The sequence below is a fragment of the Narcine bancroftii genome, chromosome 10 (genome assembly GCF_036971445.1).
Source record: "Narcine bancroftii isolate sNarBan1 chromosome 10, sNarBan1.hap1, whole genome shotgun sequence".
NCBI classification, from domain to species: Eukaryota; Metazoa; Chordata; class Chondrichthyes; order Torpediniformes; family Narcinidae; genus Narcine; species Narcine bancroftii.
The window spans coordinates 86,693,468-86,709,632 of record NC_091478.1 but is presented as its reverse complement, the minus strand read 5'-3'; the positions used below and the strand labels follow the sequence as shown (position 1 = coordinate 86,709,632).

The following is a 16,165-nucleotide window of genomic DNA, read 5'->3' as shown; positions in this document are numbered from 1 at the left end:
TCATGGTACTGGTATCAAAATCAAAATGGCACAGGGTGCAGGTTTAAAGGGGATCTGAGGGGAATTTGTTTTACTAAGAGTAATTAATATCTGGAATACACCACCAGAGGAGATGATGGAATGACATACAATTTCATCAGTCAAATAGATCTACAGCAGATGCCAGCTCCCTGACTCTCCATTCTGCCCTAGAGCACATGGACACCAAGGGCACCAATGATAGACTATGTTCATAGACTACAATGCTGCCTTCAATACCATAGTCCCTAGTATCCTCATTGTGAGACCTTGGGGTCTAGTCCTCTCCAACCCCTTCTGTGGCTGGCTCATTGACTTCCTGTCCAACAGATCACAATCAGTGAAGATGGGTAACAACATCGCCACAATCACACTCAACACCACTGTACTCTCTCTACATCCACAACTGTACAATTAAATAGTGTTCCAACTACATCTTCAAATGGGTTGGCTATCAAATAACTATGAGCTGGAATACAGGAAAGAGATTGAAAATCTAGTGGCATGGTCCCAAGATAACAAACTTTTCTTCAATGACAGGGAGATGAAGTAAATGATCATTCACCAGTAGAGGGGCAGAGTCCACTCTCCTGAGAATGTTAATGTTGCTGAAGTTGAAAGAGTATATAGCTTCAGGTTCTGAGCAATAAATATTGCCTGTGACCTAATCTGGGACAAACACATCAATGTGATGGCTAAGATAGCGCACCTACATCTCTACTTTCTCAGAAGACTAAGGAAGTTTGTTATGTCCCCCTTGTCCTTCAACAACTTCTACAGGTGCATCATTGAAACCATATTCGCTGGAGGCATCACAACATGGTATAGGAGTTGATTGTTCAAGGTCAGAATAAGCTACAGACATTTATGAATGCAGCTCAGAATATAATGCAAACCCCCTCGCCTGCATAGACTCCATCTCCCCCCACTGCCTAGAAAAGCAGCCAATATTCTGAAGGCCCCATCACACCCTGGACACGTCCCTCATAAGGCTTCCCTGAAGCCATCAGGATCCTGAATTAACCCCACAACAGTATTATGGTCCTCTTGCTTCATGCTAATTCAACTTCCTTTACATTGTAATCCTATACTCTGCAACCTGTTACATGGCTGTATGACTGTTAGAGATAACCTATTAGTCTTTTTACAGAAGAGCCCTTCTTACTGTACTTTGTGCCAAATAAATTTAAACTGCAAACTGGAGCAGGTCCATGGAAAATGAATAGAATATTTAATTGACAAGTGATTTGCAAGTGTGTTCCTGAATTATATAAATGAGAAGAGCCTACTAAATATGATTCCTAACCTGTGCTGAAATAGTTATTCTCAACTAAGGAGAGTCAGAAGTGTCTCCAGAATTAGAGGAGGAAGATTGGTTAGATAGCTCCATTTCATGGTAATGAATTGTACAATTATCACTGATTAAAACAAAACTTGAAAATGCTACCTACAATAGATCATAAATTCTTTAACTTTTTTCTACCATAAGGCAGACAGAGTTGCTACTTGTCCAGCGCCCCTCACAGAAGCATACAGCAATCCCCCCCCCTTGACTTTTCAATGCTGTGTAACATACATAATCTTTCTGTCTTGAGACAATATTGTTTGAAGGATTTAGAATTTATAAAGCTACCAAAATTAAGGCTTAAATCAAAAGTTACATTGTTTCTCTGATTACCGTTCATAATCATTTCAAGCATGAATTTTTAATATTATTTTATGTTTAATATTGTGTAATGTAATCATGATTTTGTGACTTGACAAAGAACAGAAGAGTTATAATGGACAATGAAACTGGGGGGCCCCTAAAGTCATTGAGAGTGCCATGTGTTGCCCTGTGATATTCCCCTGCTGAGCTTGTCAGACAGGAAGCCAGTACCATTGGTAAACTGATCAGATTTCAAGAACAAAAGGGCACCTCTACAATTTTGTAGACATTTCCAGGAGAAGAAAATTGAAAGAAGTGAAAGATTAATGTATTATTAAACCAATTGCCACGTAATGTGATTTACTGGTTTGAAGACTCATGACAAATCATAAAGCAGATTATATATATTCAAGGAAGCTTATTCTCGAGGCTATCCATGCAATCCATGTACTTGTGCAAGTACTATTAGACATTTGGAAGAAAAATGATGGATAATGATAGCTTAGCTTAAAACAACAAAATGTAATATGATTCCAGTAACACATTAAAAATACAATTGCCATTATATGATTTATAATTTTTCTGCTGCTCTAACAGTTCCTATTAATGGAACTGGTTTCCTTCAGATTTAAGTACTTTGGTTGCACACAACGTATGGCCTGCATACCATGGCTTTTGTTCATTTACATTACAGCTTGACACTGCTCTGCTTGCATGCAAATCATTTGCAAATAAAATATTTTTTAAAATGCCTTTCCATTCTCTGCCTTTGGCAGTCGCCTAGATATCTAACTAGATGCAGGGCAATGGAGATGAATGAAACATCAATTATTATAGCAGAGGAGTGAGCCATTCTAGAACTTTAAGGAATATTTAGCTTCTAGGTCTGTGAGATCCATTGAATAATTTGATCTCTTATATCTAAAATGTAGAAAGGAATTGTCACATTCCTTTGCACTGCTTATTTAAAGGAATCAAACAAAGGCTGAGAACTTTAATTCCATACAAGTTGGAATATTTTTTACACCATCGGGCAGCACAGTTGGAGTAACGGTTAGTACAATGCTATTACAGCGCCAGCAATCGGGATCTGGGTTCGAATCCTGCGTCGTCTGTAAGTAGTATGCATGTTCTCCCCATGTCCGTGTGGGTTTTTTTCCGGGAGTTCCAGTTTCCTCCCACTGTTCAAATCATTCTGGGGGTTGTAGGTCAATTGGCTGAATTGGGCGGCATGGAGTTATGGGCTGAAAGGACCTGTTACCCTGCTGTATGCCTAAATTAAAATTTAAAAATAATTTAATTTGATTTGAAGTGACCTATTAACCACAAAATATAGTGAGCACCTTCATAATCACATCACTCACATAATTATTGTCATCTGCACAAAAACAATGATGCCTGCCTTCCTGATAGATTGAACACCTTCGATGCACAGTTTGATGAGAAGATTGATGTCACACCAAGGAAAGCTTTGCCTCCCTCTGAAGAACAGAAACTCTGCATAGCAGTGGCTGAGATGAGGAGGATCCTTTCAAGTGTGAACCCATGAAAAGCAGCATGACCAGTCAACATACATATTTGGGTGCTGAAGGACTGTGCAGCCCAGCTGACAAATGTCATAATGGACATCTTCAACTTCTCACTGCAGCAGGCTACTCTCCCCACAGTATTCAAAGCAGCCACCATTATCCCAGTGCCCAGGAGAGAGATGGTAACTGGCCTAAATGACTATGGTGCAGTGGCATTAAGTGCTTTAAGTGACTTGTAATGGAACGTATCAAATTGCATCTTCCAGTGTTATTGTTCCTGTTCCAATTTCCAAACCGGTCCATGGATGATGTTATAGCCTTGACCCTCCATTCCATCCTAACCCACTTAGAGAATGATGCCTCATGCACCAGGTTGTTGTCCATTGATTTCAGCTCAGTGTTCAACACATTTATACCTCAAAGGCTAGTGGATAAACTGTCCTCATTGAGACTCAACAGCCCTTGCTGCAACTGGTTTCAGGACTTCTTGACTGAAAGATTACAGTCTGTCTAGGGTGGTATGAAAATCTCAAGTTCTAAATGCGTGCATACCTCAGGGCTATGTGTTCAGCCTGCTACTGTTCACTCTACTGACCCACGATTGTGCTGCAGGATTCAGTTTAAACAAAATCATCAAGCATGCAGATGATACAACAGTAGTTGGCCTTACTGGCCTTATCTCTGTTTGCTAACAGAGAGGAGGTTGGGCAGCTTGTAAACAACAACAACATGGTCACGATCATTGTGGACTTCAAGAGGACAAAGGTCGACCGGAAGTCAAAACAGAGGACCATCAAAACTGCCGAGTCTCACTTTCCTTTATTGATGAGCATCGCTTAAATAGGGCTCAAAGAATTTTAGACTCCTTGCATCCAGCACACAGTATCTTTGACCCACTACCAGATGATATTAAATTTGAATATGAACTTGAACTTGAATACCGTGAAAAGCCTAACAAAGAGTCACTGTGCTCCATCACTATTAACAAAATTAAACAAAAAGAAAGGAAGGAAAAGAAACAAAAGTCCCTTTAGAGACAATGAGTGTTCAAAGATCATGCTACATCTTCTCATGTAGCCATCTCGTATAATCCTTGCTGATCTACATACCTCCTTGACCCTCGTCCCAATTCCCAGAAGCCATTGGAAGAGCTGTTGGAGCCTGCGCTCTGACAGAAGACCTTTATTCACCAAATGCACACCTTATTCAGACTTGCTTACTACCAATCAAAGCACCTAGTATTTGAACATGTGTGTGTGTGTAAGATGAGCCAATTATGTATAAGATAAACCTTTCCTATCCATACATGCATGCAAATGTTTCTTAAATGTTCAATAGTCAGTGCCTTAACCATCTCCTCTAGCTGCTTGTTCCATATACCCACCAGTCTCTGACCAAAAAAAGTTCCTATTAAATCTCTGTCCCTTCAGCTTAAACCTATGACCTCTGGTTCTCAATTCCCATACTCTGAGCAAAAAAACTCCATGTGTTCACCTCATCTATTCCTCTAATCATTTTGTGCACCTCGATGAGATCACCCCTCATCCTCCTACACTCCTCAACTAATCAACCTCTCCCTACAGCTCATTTCCACAGGTCTTGGCAACATCCTCATAATTTTTTTTTAGACATACAGCATAGTAACACACCCTCCCGGCCCATGAGCCTCTGTGATCCAAATTACCTAATTAACCTACAACCCTCATAGGTTCTGAAGGTGGGAGGAAACTAGAGCATCCAGAGGAAACCCACACAGTCATGGTGAGAATGTACAAACTCCTTACTCACAAGGTTTGAACCTGGGTCGCTGGTGCAGTGATAGAGGTGCGCTAAGCACTACATTAACCGTGCCACCTCTCTGCACCCTCTCCAGCTTGACATCTTTCCTGTAGCACGGTGACCAAAAGTGTCTTTATCTTCATTTTTAGTCTGAATCCTACAGGAAAAATGCAGGTTAATTGGGTATAAATTGGATGGCATGGACTAGTGGGCCAAAATGGCCTGTTACCGTGCTGTATGTCTAAATTTTTAAAAAATGTTTGGAAGTAACTTAGTTGAGTCCATAAGAGGATTGAGCTATGAGGAAAAAATATTTGATTTTTCTCTTGGAAAAGATGAAGACAAGGGATGACTTTATAAAGTCCTTTAAAATGTTGAGATTGTTATGCTACATGTGAGCAATGAGATTTAGATTTTCCACATCCAGATATTTTGCCAACAAAGCTGAGAAACTGTTGCGTCTTAGGAGTTTTTTTAAGCTCCAGTAAGGAATATTCCCCAGTGAAGTTGCTGGCAGAAACCTAACCAAACTAGTTCATAGCAAATTAAACTGCAGAAGGAAGCCTTAAAAAAACTGCTGTGACTAATTCTAGCTCTGAGTTCACAACCCTGTGGAGAATGTTCATCCACATGTGTTTTAAATGTAACGAACATGTCTGTCTCTATCAGCTCTTCACGCTCTGAATTCCAGAACTGCAATACTGGTACTTTTAGGGAAGAAAAGAAGATGCACCTCTCCCCCTTCCCCACCACCCCAGAATCTTTCTATCCTTCCCTGTCATTGACTAATCTGCTAAAGGACATAATGTCCTTCATATTCACATTGCCCAGGAGTTGTACAATTTTTTTTTCAGAAAGCAAATAACAATTTAAGAACAGAGAAAATAGAAGTGGACCTTTCAGCACTCAGTCCCTTTTGCATTTTCCGCCATTCAATAAGAAAGGTTGATCTCTTACATTAGGCTCCAATTCCTTCCCTTAATATCTCAAAATTCAATTATAAAATTAGTTAAAATAATGCCACAATTTCATTGATGCTTATTGATATCAGGATAATTAGGAATCCTTTCTGAACAATATTTACTCACATTAGTTAGAAAACAGATTGCAAAAAGGTTGAATTAATAGTATCTGGCAATGTATAATTTTTTTTCATATTTATTTCTTATTTTCTCAAGATATTCAGGCTATTGATCAATCCCATCATTCTTATTCATGCTCACTTATTTTCCTGTAACCTATTCTCTCTCAAGTTCAATGTTCAATTTTTTTTTGTCAGAGAACTTACATGACATCACATACAACCCTGGGATTTTTTTCTCTGTGGGTGTTGTGAGTGAGGACACTGGTTTGGAAGGTCTCAAAGGCAAGGACTCTGAACACAGTTTTGATGTCGGGAAGGATTTTATTTACAGAAGGCAAGTGTTGGAAAATGGTAACTGATGCAGAGCACACACACATGAACATACAATGAATTGGTACATACAATGATCAGGGAAAAATCACTACATTGCCCCACTACCCCTCGACTCAGTGCAGGCACGACTCTATGCTACAAGTGACACTAATTAAACACCCCAACGCTATTAATAGTGGACATCTTACCAACGGTTTCTCCAGCACCCTTCCACATTTCTAGGCCTGGAGCGAAACAGGGTGGTCCCAAGCTGGCAAAGAGAGAGAACAAAGAGTACATGGCACCTTTATAGTGCTGGAGGGACAAGCCACATCATCTACCGGGGGCCAATAGCTCAGTGGCAGGAATATTAATATAATTACAACAGCCAATTGCCCAAAACCAAGTACAGGCACGCTGGAGAGTGCAGTCCAGGTAATTTACATGGACACAACAGCAAGATGTGCACTAATGGGTGGGGCAGAACCAAGCCTTGATTGACAGCTGGTGTGCTCTCCAAATAGGTAGGGGGCAGTGCTGTCACATGACAGCCACAACCCTTCCCAATACAGATAGAATTTCTGTATTGGTCCAGATAGAATTTCTAATTACTGGCAAATGTAAATTGTACTCAAGAAATAAGAAACGGATACAAAAGAAAGAAAAGTAAACTAGCAAAAGAAATGTAATTTTTAATTTTAATTTACATATCCAGAACAATGACAGGTCTGTGCCGTCTAATAACACTCAATTGACCTACAACCCTAGAGGAAACCCACGCAGAAACGGGGAGAATGCAATGCAAGATTCGAATCCCAGTCGCTGGCGCAGTAATAGCGTTGTGCTAACTGCTACACTAACCGTGATGCCCAATGTAAGCAAACTGATTTATAAATACGGAAAATAAATATTCAGTAATAAATAAAGAAGAGTAAGAGTCCTTAAATGAGTCTCTGAATGAGACTTAATTAAAAGCACCCATTTATTTCCTTTTATTGCTCACCAACTTTACCAAGGACATAGTAGCCATTTAACCAACAAACCTTCACATCTATGGAAGTAGGGAGGAAATTAGAGCACCAAGGTAATCACAGGGACAATGTAAAAATTCCACATTGTAAGTCTGGATCCAAACCCAGGTCCCCAGAATTGTGAGACATCATTGCTAACTGCACCACCACTGTACATACTGTAAGAGGACATGGGTGATGAGGTGAAGTCATTACAACTGATATTTTACCCTGTGTGGTCTCTATACATTGTATATACATCAAAGTAGTCACTCTGGAAGCCAAAGGAGATGGAAATGGAAATGACATGTCTGCTACTGTGTTGTTTCCTCTTATCCCGTGTTAGAGACAATGACATTCTGAAAATGGAATTTCCCATTGATTTGTGATATTTTATACAAATTCCTTTCACCCAGATCACAGGAAGGAGTGTATTTGAAGAGCTCTTGGTTCATTGTAAAGTCCTTTAGGATATTTTACATTGTGAAGTCTTAGGAATGCTTCTGATATGAACCAGTGATTTCCTGAGTTTCTAACATAAAAGATATTATTTTCGTGATATTCATGAGAATCACTGTTCATACCCACTATTCCCTTCCACAAATTGATTATGGTTTAAAGGAACTGATGCAACCTCCCTTCTCATCTCTCCTTCATTGTCAGTTGGCAATATAATTGCAGAAGAAAAAGAAGGTGTGATAGTACTGATCTATCACCAATGTATATAGTGTTTCTAGTTACAGTATCTAGACTGTGCTTACAGCGATTGGCTGAGAGCTAAGCCATGCCTACTGTCTGGGCCTTAAAGGGTTGTGTCCCTAGCCAGGTCGGATCGTTCCGGACTGGTCGGACACCTGTGAAGAGCTCCTGTCTTTTGCTAATAAAAACCTTGGTTTGGATCAACAAGTCTTTGATTCTTTCGACGAGCTCTACAGAAGGAAAGCAATTCCAAAAGTAGAGATACTATGTATATTTCATTTATTCTTTTCAGATACGCAAACTTAGTCTTTTCATGTTTTTGAGAAACAAATAAAAATGAATATCACAAACAAGGAAGCCAAATGTTTGCTCCTGTATTCCTTTGGTGATAGGCCTTCATATACGAAAAGCCATTTCAACCCAGCAAGCAGCAGGGGATTAAAAGTTGGAAGGATGTTGTTTCTGGAAAGGAATCATGCTTAATTATCCACACTCCAACACATTCACAGACTGAACACTCCCTGCTGAGAATAACCCAGAACACCAGAATAATCATGACTTACAAAGGAATATAGGATAATAGAAACAGGTGTATAACACTTGATTCCTTACTTATTTCACCATTCAGGTTATACTAAACTACATTCAGATTGTACTAAAATACAGCTGATGTTTTTGTACTGGCATCAGGGTGGATCAGCACACTTCTGACTCCTCTATCTCCGTATTCTGACCTGAGCAGAAGGATCAGATACACAAACTCACCCAGTGAAATCACGATGGATACCACTTCTCTCTCTCTTGCTTATCCTTATAGACTAAAACTCCCCAGCTGTCTTGGAGAATTTCAAAATCTATTAGCTTCTGGATGAAGAAAATTCTTCTCATTGCAGTGTTGAATGGCAGACCATTTATTCGAGACAGAGGTCCAACCAGGAGACACATTACTCTGGCACTGAATCTGTCATGCTCCATATTAATTTTGTATATTTAAATTAGAGCGTCAGTCAGTTCTTAAACCATGTCCACTAATTCCACCTTCATCGACCAATATTTCCCTTAATCTTTCACACTTCAGGGAATACAAACCTAGTTTGTTTTCTTTGGGAGTGTTCTAAGGTTTTATATAGCTCAAAATTCAAGTTTATTGTCAGAATACATACATGACATCACATACAACCCAGAGATTCTTTTACCTGTGGGCCAGGCATAAATTCTACTTATTCTTGTTGTTAACTGCACTCAAGAAAAATAAACAATTACAAAACAAAAAAAGAAATGTAAACAAACTGAAGAATGACACAAGATGGTGCCCCATTTCCTCCCTCGAGGCTCTAGGCTATCTGACCAATCCACTGTCTTTCCATGGTCTGCCAGCAGGCTGGTCAGGGTGCCAAATCCAGCATTATCATCTGTTCACCCATTCTACCTCTTCTACCCCTCATGACTTTCTTGTTAGCCCTGTTCGCAATACAGCACAACAGGAGATGCACACACAACAGGAGACACACATACAGGCCAATCAGTACCATACAAAATAGCATGACCATGCTTGTGTCCAGTCAAAAATCTTTGGACCCTGCTCGCTGCTCCAATTGTGATGGAGAGAACAGGTTCAAAGGGTTCAAAAAGTAACAAGCCCTGGACATGTGCATGGAGGGGATTTACTTGCATGCAGGGGATTTTGCAACAGGGAACACACTCACATATACATATAAAGCAGTAACAACCAACTCATCACATCAAGATGCTAGTTAATGAATGATAATCGCAAACTCCCAATTATGATGCGAGTATTACACAGTTGTTGTACCACAACAATACCAGCCACCCCCTCCACAATAACCAAGCACGGAAAACTGATTAACACAGGAACAATAATCTAGTTACAATTTAGCACAGGTGAAATGCAGTGGTTTCTCCCATGTCTATGCCACAATAGCCCCCCCACCCTGTATCAGCATAGACGTCATAAATGGTTCTCCAGCATCTCCCATGGCTTGCAACCTGGAATGGAGTTCACGGATTATCTAGAGCAGCGGTTTTCAAACTGCCCCCCAAACTCACATACTACCTTAAGTATTCCCTATGCCATCAGTGCTCTGTGATTAGTAAAGGATGCTTAAGGTAATATGTGAGTGGAAAGAAAAAGTTTGAAAACCACTGTTTTAATCGTACCTCATTAACTTGTTATGTGCACGTTTCATAACTCCAAAGGAGTTAGGGTTAGGGTTAGGGTTAGGGTTAGCCATTGACAATTTTTCTCAAGCAAAATATTTCAGTAACAATTGTATCTTGAGCAGGAATTCTCAACCTTCCACCCTCACATACTGCCTTAAGCAATCCCTTACCAATCACACTCACTTGACTGTTTTGCAGAAGATGGCTTTTCATAGGTCATACCAGCATTTTGAGTAGTGTTCTGGATCTCTGGATTTGAATGGCTGGGATCTGGCTCTCATCATGTCTCTGATTTCATTGTTCATCCAGAGCTTCTGGTTGGGGAAAACCCTGAATAATTTGCTGGGTCTGTAATGACCCTGGTGTAATCATTCAGATCCTCAGCTGACTTCTTGAATACCACGCTCAACTGACTTGAGACAGTCCTATAGCCTTTCTTCAGCCTCCTGCGACAGCTGTCCTGATCTCTGGAGCCTCTCTTCTTAGGCTCTGTCTCTCTAAAAAATAAAGGCCAGTAGTCCTTTAATCATGTTTAGATATTTTTTGCTGAACTTCTGTCCTGATTTCTCTGAACTCCTCTGCTTGAAGGATTATACATAGGTGTTCATTCTATCTTTATAGGTGCTGTGGATAAACTTTGAAACTCTGAAATCCATTTGCCACAAATTTGACCATTTGCTCAGTCTCTTGTCATTTTATGCTCTATTTATACTGATCACATTGGCAGCTGCAACTGTGCCCTTGGCAAACCAGTATATCTGATCTGTCCTGTCATTTCCATTGTTTACCAATATGATGAATAGTTGCAGAGCTTAACACAGAAGAGCATCATTACCAATATCCTGCCATTATTAAAGTCTGGTCCTTAACCCTAGGGGTGTTTTGCAAATTTCCCAGCTCGATCAAAATTTGTTTTTAATTTCATGAACTTCAAATGTTCCAAATGGTCATTTAGAACAGCACCTCAAAGTTCACATAAATATCATGGAAATATTCCTTTTGATACCTCTTTAAAAATTCAATTTGGTCTGAGAAGCTATTACAATTTATGCTGTTTCTCTTTTGAAAAAATTCTTCACTTAAATATAAATGTTGATCGTCTTATACCACAGATGCAATGCTATCTAATGTATAATTGCCAGCTTTCACTCTCTCAACCTTCCTTAAGTAATACCATTTTCCAATCCACAGGAATAAACAGTTTAGTTTGATAGATTTTTGTGAAAATCTAGTTTGGGTGTCAGCAGTCATCTTATTTGCTTCTTTTAAAATATTCCTCAAAAGCATTTACAATTTTCTATTATATTAATGTTTTATTATCTATGGGAAAATAATTCAAGACTTCCTCATTTACAATCCTTTCTTGATGTTTGCACAATATAATTTGCTGTTGATGTTTAATGAAATAGTTACTAAATGAGTACAGAAATGAAAATAAATATGTGGTCCCATTTCCAAACAAATTCTTTCTTCTGATATAATTCTCATAACATGCAGCATGTATGTTTTTTCAACTTATTAAATCTTCCGTACAATTATACTCCCTGCTGTCCCATTACAAAAGAAGGTGCTATTAATTTAATTACAAAATCTTCTTAGCAAGGGAACTTTTGTTTGTATAACTGAACACCCACCTGTTTCTATAATTTTTAATTTTTTTTGCATAACTATATCTTCTTCTGACTTTCTTTTGACTATATAATTTATTTAAGAGAAGAACTCTTCTTCTGTTAACACTGAAAGCTCAATACAATGGAAGAGGAACTTTGTACAGTATTTACTTCTACTGCCAGTGACAAGCTTGTGCTTAGCAGGCAAAGGAGTAAACATAATGTCACTCGTGTTGTCAGACAGGGTGCAACAGAGCTGGTATTATTCTGTGTGTATTATAGCAGTCATACCTCACCCTCCAGCATGTTGTATACTCATAACCAAAGCTAAACATGTTCAGATATTTGATCATTATGCATTAGGCCATATTATTGATTTCAGTAGGCAATGTAGCATCTTTTTCACTGGCCTTATCTACTCTCAGCCTCAGCAAATGGAGAGGTCATCAGTCCCCAACAAAAATCACTATCACCAAGAATTGAAGAATGTGTATCTGGCAGGAAGAACCATCAAGCTCAAATAAAATATTAGCAGGTGATTCATAATGTTATTCATCTGATCCTATTAGGAGTCAGACAGCCCCTCCCTGATCCAACCTTTCTGTGAGAACAAGTTTCAGTGCTCATTGCAATTCATTTATTTTTCTGTTTAAGTTTGACAAATCCTCAGAAGAGCTAGGTTTACTTCTTTCCGTGGTGACCACCTGCATTAACATATATTTTTTTTTCATTTTATGTTTAAATACTTATATTTATTAATACTTCCTTAACATATGGCTTAAACAACCACTTCATCAGCATATAATGCCACAGAATTACAATACAAAAGCTGGTGCATGACATTATACACCTGCTTATTGTTATATCTGCATCCTATATCAAAACCCTTAGGGTGTGTGCATTTAGAGAACAAGCTAAATATTTTGGAATTTTAGTCATGCCTTAATATGAGGAAATCTGTAGAAACAAGAGACCAGGGAACAAGGAAAAAGGAATATTGGGTGTGGACAACTGCCTTGGGCAGCTGCCTTTAAAACAACATTTGTTAAAAATTTGAATAAAGAGATACCTATCCTCAAAAATCCATGAAGAATCCAGCAGCAGAAGTTGAACATTTCTGCATAATTATACCATGTTGTCCCATAATGAATGCTACAATTGCCTACCACAAACTAATAGTCAAATCCTTAAAGGAACATTAACATTGTTGACAAGACCATTAACCATACAATCAATTCCCAGGTCCTTTCTTAAAATACAATACAAATAATCAACTTTGGTATTGACAATTAAAGCAATTGGTTTTCTCTGCCTGAATGATTAATTTATCTGCAAATGAAATCATTCTTGACAATGCATTTGTTCAAAAGGTTATGTGCTTTTCCAGCAGCCCTTGCTGTTCTCTGCACAGTTGGAACCTTTAACAAAGGGATTTCATTATATACCATTTGATATAGCTCAAAATATAGTCTAAGTACTTGGAACTCAAATGCAGCCTATTTCTGTGACATGTTAAAGATTAAATTTAATTTGCATTTTCCCATTTTACTCTTCAAAGCTTGTTTGTTGAGACCAATAAAAAGTTGCTGATATTTTGAATGATACTTAGGAAGGAAACTAAATTCAGCTCTGGAGGATTGAACTTCAAAACAGGAAAGCGAAACAAAACACAATGAATGATAGAAATCTGAAAGAAAGCAACACAATGCTGGTAAAATGCAAAATGTTAGGAAACATTTGTGGGAACAGAAGAGACATCTAATATTTTATGTCAGTGTTATTTTGTCAGTGCTGTGTCATGAACTTTTTTCTTTGGCTTGGCTTCGCGGACGAAGATTTATGGAGGGGGTAAAAAGTCCACGTCAGCTGCAGGCTCGTTTGTGGCTGACAAGTCCGATGCGGGACAGGCAGACACGATTGCAGCGGTTGCAAGGGAAAATTGGTTGGTTGGGGTTGGGTGTTGGGTTTTTCCTCCTTTGCCTTTTGTTCGTGAGGTGGGCTCTGCGGTCTTCTTCAAAGGAGGTTGCTGCCCGCCAAACTGTGAGGCGCCAAGATGCACGGTTTGAGGCGTTATTAGCCCACTGGCGGTGGTCAATGTGGCAGGCACCAAGAGATTTCTTTAGGCAGTCCTTGTACCTTTTCTTTGGTGCACCTCTGTCACGGTGGCCAGTGGAGAGCTCGCCATATAACAGGATCTTGGGAAGGCGATGGTCCTCCATTCTGGAGACGTGACCCATCCAGCGCAGCTGGATCTTCAGCAGCGTGGACTCGATGCTGTCGACCTCTGCCATCTCGAGTACTTCGACGTTAGGGGTGTAAGCGCTCCAATGGATGTTGAGGATGGAGCGGAGACAACGCTGGTGGAAGCGTTCTAGGAGCCGTAGGTGGTGCCGGTAGATGACCCATGTTAGGTCTGCTTTGTTCATGAATGAGTGAGACAAACACCAGGCTGAGTCGAAATCAGGGTTCTTTGTTCTTTATTACCGGATTGTAACACTTGCGACTAAACATGTTAGTCGGAGAATGCATTCTGCCGTTATCAGCAAAATGGTGATTTTTTATACCCTTGGATACATGCTTAGAACATCATCATATCATTACTTGTCCAATGACTAAAACTGTTGCTATCCTTTCCCTGCTAGCTTCCTGCCTCTCAATCCATCAATGTCTCTCTTATCTTGTAAGTACAAGGATGCATTTACATCTTGTTACAGCCCTGTACATTCCCATCTCATGATGTTTTACCTTACACCCATGATTCGGAGCCGAACAGGAGTGTGGGTATGACAACGGCTCTGTATACGCTTATCTTTGTGAGGTTTTTCAGTTGGTTGTTTTTCCAGACTCTTTTGTGTAGTCTTCCAAAGTCGCTATTTGCCTTGGCGAGTCTGTTGTCTATCTCATTGTCGATCCTTGCATCTGATGAAATGGTGCAGCTGAGATAGGTAAACTGGTTGACCGTTTTGAGTTTTGTGTGCCCGATGGAGATGTGGGGGGGCTGGTAGTCATGGTGGGGAGCTGGCTGATGGAGGACCTCAGTTTTCTTCAGGCTGACTTCCAGGCCAAACATTTTGGCAGTTTCCGCAAAGCAGGACGTCAAGCGCTGAAGAGCTGGCTCTGAATGGGCAACTAAAGCGGCATCATCTGCAAAGAGTAGTTCACGGACAAGTTTCTCTTGTGTCTTGGTGTGAGCTTGCAGGCGCCTCAGATTGAAGAGACTGCCATCCGTGCGGTACCGGATGTAAACAGCGTCTTCATTGTTGGGGTCTTTCATGGCTTGGTTCAGCATCATGCTGAAGAAGATTGAAAAGAGGGTTGGTGCGAGAACACAGCCTTGCTTCACGCCATTGTTAATGGAGAAGGGTTCAGAGAGCTCATTGCTGTATCTGACCCGACCTTGTTGGTTTTCGTGAACTAATTATAAAAAAAAAGCAGATACCAGGGAAATAGGAATGAAGAGAAAATTTTTAAAATGTCAGTGATAAAAAATCTTATTTTATAGTAAAAGTGATTATGAAATGATCTAAAATAGCAATATGAAAAATATAAGTGACAGGTATTTAAAATTGCAGTGCAATTGCAGAGAAGAGAAACAAAATAAAAACTATCATAACTGAGAAGACTTCAGTGACCCAGGAGGATGGTGAACTAGCGAGAGAATACTAAGTTGGAACACAATTTCTCCTCACCTTGGAAATACTAATTGACGCATCCTATATTACCAGATCAGCTGGTCTAAATAGTTAAAAAACAGTGTTGAGGTCTGAGGCTTTGAAAGAACCTGTCAGGAGCAAGAAGTATAAGTGTTTAAGCTTGCATTAAATTTTACTCAATAGTGCAGGGGTCAAATAACAGAATTAGGATGCTAATTAAATTTAGGTTATTGGGCGTGAAATGGAAAATTCAGATTGTGACTGATTGGAAGCTTAGGTTTGAATTTGTGATTGGAATGGATGTATTTGGCAAAGTGATCTCCAGTGACATATTTGATTCTCTCAATGCAGAGGAGATGACACTGTGACCAAGATGATGGTATAATAATCTCACTCCCCTCTCCCTTTCTCTTGGTAGAAGGTACATCTGTTTGCAAACACAATCCTCCAGATTCAATAGTAATTTCTTTCTACTTGTTATCAAACTCTTGAATGGATCTCAAAAGGTGATGTCTTTGCACTGTATTTTATATTTATACTTTTCTCTATATTCTGTGCTTATGTTTTTGACACAAGAGCAACTTGTCCGTGAACTACTCTTTGCAGACGATGCCGCTTTAGTTGCCCATTCAGAGCTAGCTC

General features: G+C 39.5%; 1 long non-coding RNA gene across 5 annotated transcripts in view; it reads left to right on the top strand.

Moving 5' to 3' along the window:
• Nucleotides 1-16,165, top strand: part of LOC138744871 (uncharacterized) — a 74,403-nt gene that overhangs the window by 17,008 nt on the left and 41,230 nt on the right. For 3 of the 5 annotated variants that reach the window (XR_011345838.1, XR_011345837.1, XR_011345839.1), the window contains exon 4: nt 6,254-6,447. The exons of 1 other annotated variant lie outside the window; for it this stretch is intronic. This is a non-coding gene — a long non-coding RNA (uncharacterized lncRNA). Of the gene's footprint in view, nt 1-798; nt 1,052-6,253; nt 6,448-16,165 lie in introns of those variants that run through there. One more of the 5 variants, XR_011345841.1, reaches the window with a different exon arrangement.